Raw genomic sequence first — 10,990 nt, 5'->3', positions numbered from 1 at the left:
TTCGGATGCGGTCCTACCAAGAGGGGGAATGGACACCAATGCCATCGTGAGGTCAACATGGATTTGGACGTATCGTGTGTGGTGTATCCTGTGGTGTATCGTTTTTGCTGCATCCCACTAAGGATAGCAAAAACTGCAACAACTTTATTTTAATGATGATGATCAGGGACTAGTAGTTTCGGATGCGGTCCTACCAAGAGGGGGAACGGACACCAATGCCATCGTGAGGTCAACATGGATTTGGACGTATCCTGTGCGGTGTATCCTGTGGTGTATCGTTTTTGCTGCATCCCACTAAGGATAGCAAAAACTGCAACAACTTTATTTTAATGATGATGATCAGAGACTTATAGTTTAGGATGTGGTCCTACCAACAGGGTGAACGGACACCAATGCCATCGTGAGGTCCACATGGATTTGGACGTATCCTGTGTGGTGTATCCTGTGGTGTATCGTTTTTGCTGCATCCCACTAAGGATAGCAAAAACTGCAACAACTTTATTTTAATGATGATGATCAGGGACTAGTAGTTTCGGATGCGGTCCTACCAAGAGGGGGAGCGGACACCAATGCCATCGTGAGGTCAACATGGATTTGGACGTATCCTGTGTGGTGTATCGTGTGCTGTATCGCTTTTGCTACACCGCACCAACGATAGCGAAAACTGCAACAACTTTATTTTAATGATGATGATCAGGGACTGGTAGTTTCGGATGCGGTCCTACCAAGAAGGGGAACTGACTCACGACGTTGCGACACGATGTGTCTCGGCGCAAACTACCAAAACTTCAAAACATACAAATGGACTGACAAGGAAAATCCGAATCTTGCACAGAAAATGCCGAAAGTGGCAACAATCAAATGTGGCCCTTCGCATGGAACTGGCAAAACTACGGAAAAATGTAGTGGACCTGAAGTCTGTTGTGGACAAGACAAACATCCAAACACTTCAGGTATGACATCTGTCCTGCATAAACTTTCATGCATATAAGTTATGCTGCAGATATTGGTAAGCATTAATAACGTTGTGCTTTAACAGGCAGACATGCTGCTTACATGCGTAAGTATATACGTATACACAATATGATGAAGCTGAGCAGAAATAAAATGGGAAGCACATACTTGTAGAAATGGTATGATATGCATTCACGAGCTGGAGCGGCAAAGGCAATATCCTCTGGGGCTGTTTGTATTTGGCCAGAAATTTCTAACTTTGGGTGTAATTTATTCCACATGTCGTTAAGCTCTATTAATGTTTCATTTCTACAGGTCAGACCTCCAGCTCTTACGTGTAAGTAATGAACATAGCCATGCAACGCCCTGTCTAAGTCACAAGATTATGGAGCATGTTCTGGACACATAGGCTTGTAGAAACCCTGGTATGTGGTTTTGACAAGTGAGGCAGGAAAGGCAATTTCCCTCGAGGGTATTTGTCCAATATATCTAACAAGTTAATTACAAGTTGCAAAGGTGTGGTTACCCAAACTTGGGGGCATGAGAGGAAGGTAAAGAAATCAACAAAGTACAGCACACACTGCTGCCGTTTGTGGCTGTGGGTTACTAGCCAAGAGAGAACATGAGTGTGGTCGATAAAATGATTGTGTAAGCCATTTTGTAGTTTATGTATTGTAGCCACATCCAAGCTTTCTTGTTCAAGGAGCTTCATGACAACAATGATGACAAGGCTGCTTTCCTGCTTGAGCAGCTTGTATGCCTTGGCAAGACTCGCCATGAATGATCAGAAGGAACAATCTGAAACTGCTGCTGCTGAGGAAGATTGGGAGTTTAATGGCGCATTGACAACAAAGATCATAATGCGCCATAAACAATCCGAAACTGCATTCTCTGGAATGCTAAGTCATCATGCTGCTGCAATGTCATCAGGGAATCCAACTGTGCCACACTGCCATGTAGGAGGACTCTCACAAGATATGTAGGAGCATGCTCAGCCAAGGCTGTTTCCCAACTAATGAACGAACATCTGCAACAAGAGGCTGCACTACATACTTGAAATAAAGTATTGTGCATTGAACAATACAAGAATGCACTGGGCCTTAACTCATTTTGTTTACAGTCCCGGAAAGGATGACTGGTGGTGGATGAGATGTCTATAGCACCAAAGACCTGTTATGACCGTGTCAGCGACAGAATTCACGGATTCGTGCAACTTGGGGGCATTGAAAGCGAGTGTGGTCTTGAGAATGAAATTTCAACACACTTGCTAGCATTCGTTTACGTTGGGCTTTCGACACATTTCAGGTAACAAATAGCTTATCTAACCCTTTTTCATATTTTTGTCCATCTATTTACACTCAATTATACTTTGTTGTATTTACAAAAATACAATTTATTGCACAGGCTCCCTGTTGGATATTATTTCACAAAAGGCTTTACAGGAAATCAGCTGCACCAGTTCACTGTAAAAGTCATTAATGCAGTTGAGGAAGTAGGCTTTGAAGTTGTGTGCCTTTCTGCTGACAATCATGCATCTAATCGCAAGATGTTTTCGCTACTTTCTGGTGGTGGAAGCATCGGCCTGTCACAAGGTGAGGTCACATTCCACTTGTAAGCATGAAAAAGAGTTAACATGAACTATTATGCTTTTCATTTCCATAGGCACCCAATAGGAAACCAACGAAGCCTATATTTAGCCTTCAATCATTCCCACATCCTCAAAAACCTTCGTAACCAGTTTCTGTCATCGCAGCGATTGCTAAGCAATAATGGCGAATACATCAGTCCTAAGTATGTCCGGGCCCTATACGATCATCACAAAACGACAAGGGGTGTTCAAGCTTGTGACGTGCGTCTCTAGGAAGCACATTTTCCCCTCCAGTTTTGAAAAGATGAATGTCAAGAGAGTCATCGAAATTTTCTCCCCACAACTAAGAGATTTCAAACGTTATGATCTGTACTGTGTAGCAGCATACCAGTACCAGACCAGTTCAATATCAATTTTGTCCATGACCATTTCAACCAAGAGGACGGTTAGTGCTGAGAGAGAATTGGTGTTCCGTATGCGAACGTTACACGCACTTTTTTAACGAATAAAATATCATGGTGAAACATCGTCGACTGTGCGCGGAAGTGAACGAAATGCTATTGGAATTTTGCGAACTAGACAAAAATTTGGATAATTTAATAAAATACAGTATAAGCAGCAGTACAACTACGTCGTCGCATTGGACAGGGAGAGCGTATTCGCGGCCAGTGGTGTTGGCATGCAGCGTCACGTCACTCTAGCTTCTGTGTCGTGCTCGTGCGCACTCACGACTCGAAAGTGATGCGCATCAGGACGCACCGCGGTGAAGATTCAGCGTGGCAGTGCGTGAAAGCTTTGATGGCAATGCGGGACGAGATGATTGCCCTGAACGCCTGCTCCGCAACAATGGTGCTGAATGATGAGCAACGGGCCGAGCACAAAGCTGTCACCCACTGCGCGTATTGTAAACGGGAGTTCGCGCAAGATCTGCCCTGTGTCTGGCATCACGACCATTCCAAGCGTTGTACAGCCGGCGAGACAAATTTCGTGCAAGACAACGAGACAAAAAGACAACGCTGTGCAACCCCTGTAACGTGGCGTGCACGACGAGAGAAAACTTACCGATCATGGTCTACAATCTGGCAGGACTGCTGCGGGAATTTCATCTTCTCGGGTAGAAGCGGACTCCCTTCATCGTGACCAGTTTCATGGAAAAATATTCGATCGTTCGAAATTGGCACTTTCCTATTCAGAGATACCTTGCAGTACCTAAAGTCGTCGCCGGGAGAAGCAGGTATTTGGAGACCACTACGAAATTTTGCTTCGTAAAGGTGTATTCCCGTACAGCCATGTTAATTATTTCGCGGTGTACGACGAATTGGCTCTGCCGGCAAAATCCGCCTCCCAAAACGATCTCACCTGGGAAAATATAAGCGACGAAGACCACTCTCACACAGTACGCGCTGCCAGTATTTGAACGTTTAGATGCTCGAATTTGAGGGATTATAATGCATTGAACCTAAAAACGGATGCCCTAATACATGCTGACGTAATGCAGCACTTCCGACGCCTGTGCGTCATTGCGTTTCCCTGGCATCCTATTCGTGCGCTCTAAATTACACGCAGGAAAAATTGGACTTAATCATCGACGAGGACATATACAGTACCATCGAATCGGGTGTTAGAGGCGGGCTCTGTCAGTCGAGCAGGCGGCATTTGCGGGCTAACAACCATCTGTGTGGTGGCAATGATCTCGATAAAGAGGAGGTGTACATATCACACAGATTGCAACAGTCTTTACGGATTCAGTATGATAAAGCACCTCCCCGTCGGCGATTTCGAATGGGTCGAAGATTTTAGCTCAATGGACTTTATGCGTCACCACACGGATTCGGACATGGGGTACCTGTATGTGTGCGACATGGGGTATACAAAGTCTCTCCACTCGCTCCCCCTGGCTCCCGAGAAGGCCGTCGTTCCGAAGGAATGGCTTTTGCGATTCCAGCGAGGGCACCTCGAATAAATCAGCCTGCTAACAGCACAAAGCTGCTCCTCACGTGAAAAGGACAAGGTCGAGTACGTCGTTCATTACGCGCTGCTCGAACTGTATTGTAGATTGGGCATGAGGGTGACAAAACATCACCGAATTCTAAAATTTCGTCAGGCATCATTCCTGCGTCCCTACATCGAGGACAATGTCGCCAGACGCGTTGCCTCGGGCACGACGTCCGGGAGTTTTTGAAAGAAAATCTCTTATAATGCGGTCTTCGGAAGAACGCTCTTAAATAAATTGAGCATGAGGGATATTCGAGTATCCTTCGATGAGAAGACGGCGAGTCGCCCTGGGAGTCGGGCAAAATGCGTGAGAATGGAAATTTTGTCCCCCGATCGCGTTATGTACAAAATGCGCAAAAGAAAAGTGCGATGCGATTTCCCCCTGCAGATTGACTTTCCGATTTTAGAGCTGAGTAAATTAACCATGTACTCGTTCTACTACGAGACCCTGCTGAGTAAGCTCACTTGTCCGCTGATTACTTGTTACTTTGACAGGGATTCTCTGATCCTCCGCCTAGTCTGCAGGGGCTACGAAGACCAGTTACGTGCGATCGACGACGACCATTTAGACTTGTCTTCCTTCGATTGTGATTATCCGCTGTACAGCGAGAGAAATCGCGGTAGGCTCCGCGCATTCAAAAGTGAATCCGGTAGCATACCCATAGAAGAAGCAATATGCTTGAAAGCCAAAATGTACCATCAAATTAGCCGGGGGAAAACAAATTGCAAGAGCTAAAGGGACAAGGGAGTCAAAAGGAACATTGTGCGCACCTCCTCCATGATACGCACCAGGATGCCCTATTGATGCACACTACGTATCGCAGGAACAGGTGAAAATGGTGGGGAGAGAGAGAGAGAGAGATTATGGTTTTAATGAAAATAGTGGAAAAGAAACAGTGCTTGGGCTGTACTTTAGTAACGATGCCACGGCAGACGGATAGGTGTGGAATCGTTTGGCGATTTTGGCACGTTGTCATTGTTGCCAGACGATACGAGTGCATACGGGCGAGTGTTCGGCGATCGGCTATGTGTCGCATAGTCGTCTGCTATCCGATATAGTCGCATGAGACGCGTATTGAGTACGGAGAGGTAATATGCTTGAAAGCCAAAATGTACCATCAAATCACCCCTATTGGATGTAGTCGTACGAGAAGCGTTTTGGGTATGGTAGGGTTGCGTCGTTTTTGTTTAATGGAACTTTTTATGTTGGAAGATTGAAACAAATGCTACAAATTCAAGCAAAACGCAACACCTGGATGTGGAGAGAGTGCATCTTTTCCCAGGTTAGGTACTGATGTTGAAGAGCGGGTCTATGTAGAATGAGCATCCGGCGTGACTGAGGTTAGGTTAGGTTAGGTTAGGTTAGGTGATTACGTATTGCACATGTCGCAGAGTGGGTCCATGTAGAATGAGCAATCGGCATGACTGAGGTTAGGTTAGGTGATTACGTATTGCACATGTCGAAGAGTGGGTCCATGTAGAACGAGCATCCGGCGTGACTGAGGTTGGGTTAGGCCAGGTGAATACGTATTCCATGTGTCGAGGGGCTGACGTAGACTGTGCATCCGACGTGACTGAGGTTAGGTTAGGCCAGGTGAATACGTATTCCATGTGTCGAGGGGGCTGACGTAGACTGTGCATCCGAGGTGACAGAGGTTAGGTTAGTTCAGGTGATTACGTATTCCATGTGTCGAGTGGGCTGACGTAGACTCTGCATCTGGAGTCACTGAGGTTAGGTTAGGCCAGGATGCTATTCCACATGTTGCGGAATGGTCAATGTAGAGTAGGTATACAGTTCGAGTATGTACTAACTAGGAATGAGTATATGTTTTGCCGAAGAGAGTCGTTGTAGTTGAAATATATTTACAAATATGTACATGCAGGTCCATGGAAAGCTTTAAGAGCCCTGTTGAGGACTGTAGAGACTGTTGATGTCATTGAGCAGCCTTTCAAAAGGTTGCTCATTTTTGTTGGTACAGTCAGTTCTCCAAAGGTACTCACTGAGGTGGTGTGCCATGTTTTCACTTGTCACACCTCCCCTGGCCAACCTATGCCGTAGTGGTCTCCACTGAGATTCATTGTGGTTGGTGGTCACGCCGGTGTCTGGGTCAACAAAGTCGTATGTGTGATTGACCGTCATGTGCTGGAAACCTTCTGCTGACTGACCGGCGTACCCCCCTTCCAGCAGTCAGTGTAAAGGGTTGTGCCCGTTGTGCCCTTTTCGACGTGCTTGTCAATGAGGGCAAGGAGTGTCTCCTTGTCTCTCTTGTTTTGCGGGCATATTTCCAGGCACAGTTGTTTAGTGTCGACGTCAATCAGCCCCAATATCCATGTCCCTTCGACGATACGGCCACGTTGGTATTTGCGGCAACCAATTTTACATTCGTCGGTTTCCACAACCGACGAATTTCGAACGAACGACGAACGACGGGCCGCCGATGTTCTGCGTTTGTACATTGGCCAGCGAGTCCGTGCAGACTTCTCGGCACTACGAGTACCAGTCTGCAACGGTAGCTCATGATACACTTACCTCAGGAAATATGGAGGCCTCGTCGAGGGCCTGTTGAAAAGTCTTTTTTTTTTTTTGTGAAACAGTACGTAAGAATCACGACGTGTTCTGCTGCGAGTCTCACGTTCTCGAACCATGTCCCAAAGCCACAGACTGTGAGAGCTGGGCATGGCCGTGCCGACATCGGAATTGTCCGAATGTGCGCTGCGACGGTTTCACGCTTAGTTCACGGCCGCAGCGGGGGCAGTTCATGTTGTTCGGTAGGAGATCTTTGGAGTGGATCCACGATACAGTTGTGTCGGGTCCGTGGGCACACTTATGTGCCGTCTGCTACGTTGTTTCGTATAATTTTAGCTTTTTTGTCTGCGAAATGTTTGTGTTGTTTGCCGTACGTTTATTAATTACGTTCGTAATACACACAAAAAAAGGCTGTAAAGTATTAGGATTTCGTTTTGCATTTCTATCAATTTTCGTGTTCGTTGTTGGTGCTGCTGAAGTAGTGGGATGGTGTTGGAATACAGATAGCCGTAGTGATCAGTTTTGAAAAAGTCATTTTCGTAAAACACATTTTAAAAGGTGCATATTTTTAACTAACTTTGGTTGGTAAATTCCGAGATTGTCTTAAAGTTGCTACGAAGAATTTTTTGGCTTTTCTTTCACTTCGAAAAGGCCGCGGCATCGTTGCTAAAGTATATCCCAGTGCTTGTACACCATCAGAAATGTGAAAAGAAGTCTGATGGCGTACGACGACGGACGATACCTCTACAATGACGTCGACTCCTACCCATACAGAAGCTGCGAATATGGTAAGCTTGAGTGGCTGACGTAGATATCGGGATTTCAGCGGGCATTCTTTGCCCCCTCAGATAATGCAGATGATGAGAAGTAGTAGCGTCATTTGGACTGTGTCACTGGAACGATGTGGCACCTCGTTTTCTTCTCGCTCGTCTCGTGCACGCTGGCGCTGTACGTCAGCAACTGTACTGCGAGCATGAAGCTGGAGAAGGATAAGCATACCTACGCGCAGGAATGCACTGGCGATATCTTTGGCTATCAGAGAGTGGCATTGGTACCTATGCGGTCTGGCATTAAGCTGGACAAGAACGCGACTGGACCGCTGCGCTCGTGCCTTCAAGTGAGCGACAGCTACGAAGATATCCAGTGCACGTGGAAGTGCAAACTCACGGAGGACGAAATTTTTCTTAGCCGCTGTCCCGAAGACGTCTACATGATTCGTCACTGCCGAGGAACCACGCCCAACATCAATGGAATCAACCTCTCCAAGACCGCCATGATTTTTCTCAAACATGTACTCAATAAACGTTGAAATGCATTCCTTTTGTCTGTCTAAGATAGAGCCGCAGCGGGGCCGCTGGGGTGGCCAATCAGCTTAGAAGGAGCCAATCAGCGAGTGGATGGACCAATCGGTGATCAGTAGGTTTGGAGCGGACCAATCAGCGTGAAGTGGGTGGAGCCAAAAACGGGGCCTGTCAATCAATGTGGGGCCATTAATGAGAGCTTGAACCAATCAGCGTGAAGCGGCGGTGCCAAAAAAGGGGCCCGTCAATCAAGGTGGGGCCACCAATCAGAGGGCTTAGAACTGGCTTTTGTTGGATTAGAATTGGGTACTGTTGGACTAGAAAAAGGACCTTGGTATCACGGTCCCCGTCTTACTACTGATCTGACAGAAAGATCAAAGCTGTCAAACACTTTTCTCCTTAAAGTAGCCCAAGCAAGCCACCTGAATAAGGCAAAACGAAAGGCAGCTCTCCTTACAGACTTGCTGAGAACCACAAATAGGTTACGTACCATCGGGATCAATTTTGATATTGGATATACGATTGACAAATATTTTAGCTGCCTCGTAGGTATTGCTGGAGAAGCTCCTGCTTGTCACGGTCTCGCTGGATTTAAAGAGTCATTTTCCCCATCTGCGTCAGGGGCTACAGAACTTGCACAGAAATCACGGAAAAGTTTCCTTTAATAGTAAAGCACGAGTATTGAGCATTCGAACTGACACCAAAATCAGACATCAAGTCAGGCAACTGACGGGAGCTAAAACAAAGACGGAAAAGTTTTGGCTTTCACTGGTATTTGGCAGTGGTGGCCAGTAGTTAACTACATGTAGTTAAAGTACAACACTGTAGTTAAAAAGTAGTTATCACATTATGCACATTCTCTCCACATGAGATCTGTTTTGGGGTATTTTTGTATCCTCATGTAAATCACACACTAACGGGAATAAAGACATTGTGGTAAGAATAGCTATTACAGTAACAATATGGTATGCCAGTACAGAAAGTAATCCAACTTTCTCATGTAGGTTGCACAAGATTACATGCATGCGGAAATTAACAGCACTAAAAACACATGAAGACACATGTACACAGATAGCAATTTATAATTATTGTGAAGGAAGTGAGTGCAGTGAGATCTCCATATTAAAAAATAAATATCTCAATAAACAGTGTACACTATGTCTGCAACATTGACTTGACATTTGACTACTTTGCTTTGCTTGACATTTGACTTGACTACTTTGAATACTTTGCTATTTTATATGTTTTTATTTCTTCAGGTTCGCAGTCATTCCAAGCAGCCCCATATTTACTTAGAGAATTAATGAGTATGAGCACCCGAAGAATTCGCTGCAAACGATGACCCTTACTTACGCACGATGACACTCTATATTGATTAGTCCTTTGACAAATTGAAAAGGTCAAGATTCTTGACTCTACAGGGCGGGTGCTTTAAAAGGTCAGTCACATTTTCGCGCGTGATGCTACGAGGGTGGTTCCATACGTTTCCGGCTCGACCAACTTTTAATAGTCATAGAGACGAAACAACTGTATCACTGTTCGACATAGTCACCCTTAACTTCGATGCACTTTTGACACCTTTCAACCAGCATTCTTATACCCTTGAAAAAATAGTCCGAAACTTTGTCCGCAAAATGCTGGAAAACTGCCTCTTGCACCTCACTATCGTTTTGAAATCTCCGTCCTCTGAGATCCCTCTTCAAGTTTGAGAACAGGAAGTAGTCACTCGGTGCCAAGTCTGGACTGTACGGTGGGTTGTGGATTTCTTCGAAGCCGCACTCCTTCACTGCAGCCTTGGCAACAGAAGCCATGTGGACAGGGGCATTGCCCTGGAGCAACCGGACACCTCGACTCAACCTGCCTCGCCTCTTTTCCTTGATGGCGTCTCGCAGTCGGTGCAGGAGTGAAGCATAATAAGTCGCATTCACTGTGGTGTTCCTCTCTTTGAAGTCGATGTGGAGGATCCCGTGACAATCCCAAAATATTGTTGCCATGATCTTCTTTGTGGATTGTTTGACCTTGGCTTTTCTTGCGGGTGCTTCTCTTGGTTTGCGCCATTCCATCGACTCCTTTTTCGAAAGGGGATCGTAGTAGAGCACCATAGTCTCATCCCCTGTGACAATTGACTTCAATATTTCTTCTTCGTTCTCTTGATAGAGCTCCAAAAACTCTTTGGCACAGACGACGCGCTATTGCTTTTAAACTGATGAGAGAAGTCGTGGCACCCATCTCGCACTGACCTTTTTCATGTGAAGGCTCTCGGCGATGATGCGAAAAACGGTTGTTTTGGAAAGCCCCAGCCTTTCTGAGATTTCCTTCACCTTCAGACGCCTGTCGCTCAGCACTTCCTCCTCGACAAGAGACAAATTTTCTTGTGTCACCGCTTCCACTGGACGACCATCGCGTGGATCATCTTCAATGGACTCTCGCCCCAGTCGAAACTGCTTAGCCCAGTCTTTTACCGTTGTGTAGGACGGAGAGGCTTCCCTGTACACGCCGTCCAGTCGCGCTTTAATTTCTTGAGGCGACAGTCCCTCTTTTGTCAAGAATTTTATCACAGCGTGGTACTCGATTTTTTCCATTTCAACTGAAGAGTGCACCCTGGCTGTTTGAAATGCCGCTCTC

The sequence above is a fragment of the Ornithodoros turicata genome, chromosome 3 (assembly GCF_037126465.1).
Source record: "Ornithodoros turicata isolate Travis chromosome 3, ASM3712646v1, whole genome shotgun sequence".
Classification (NCBI taxonomy): Eukaryota; Metazoa; Arthropoda; class Arachnida; order Ixodida; family Argasidae; genus Ornithodoros; species Ornithodoros turicata.
This window is presented reverse-complemented; position numbering follows the sequence as displayed.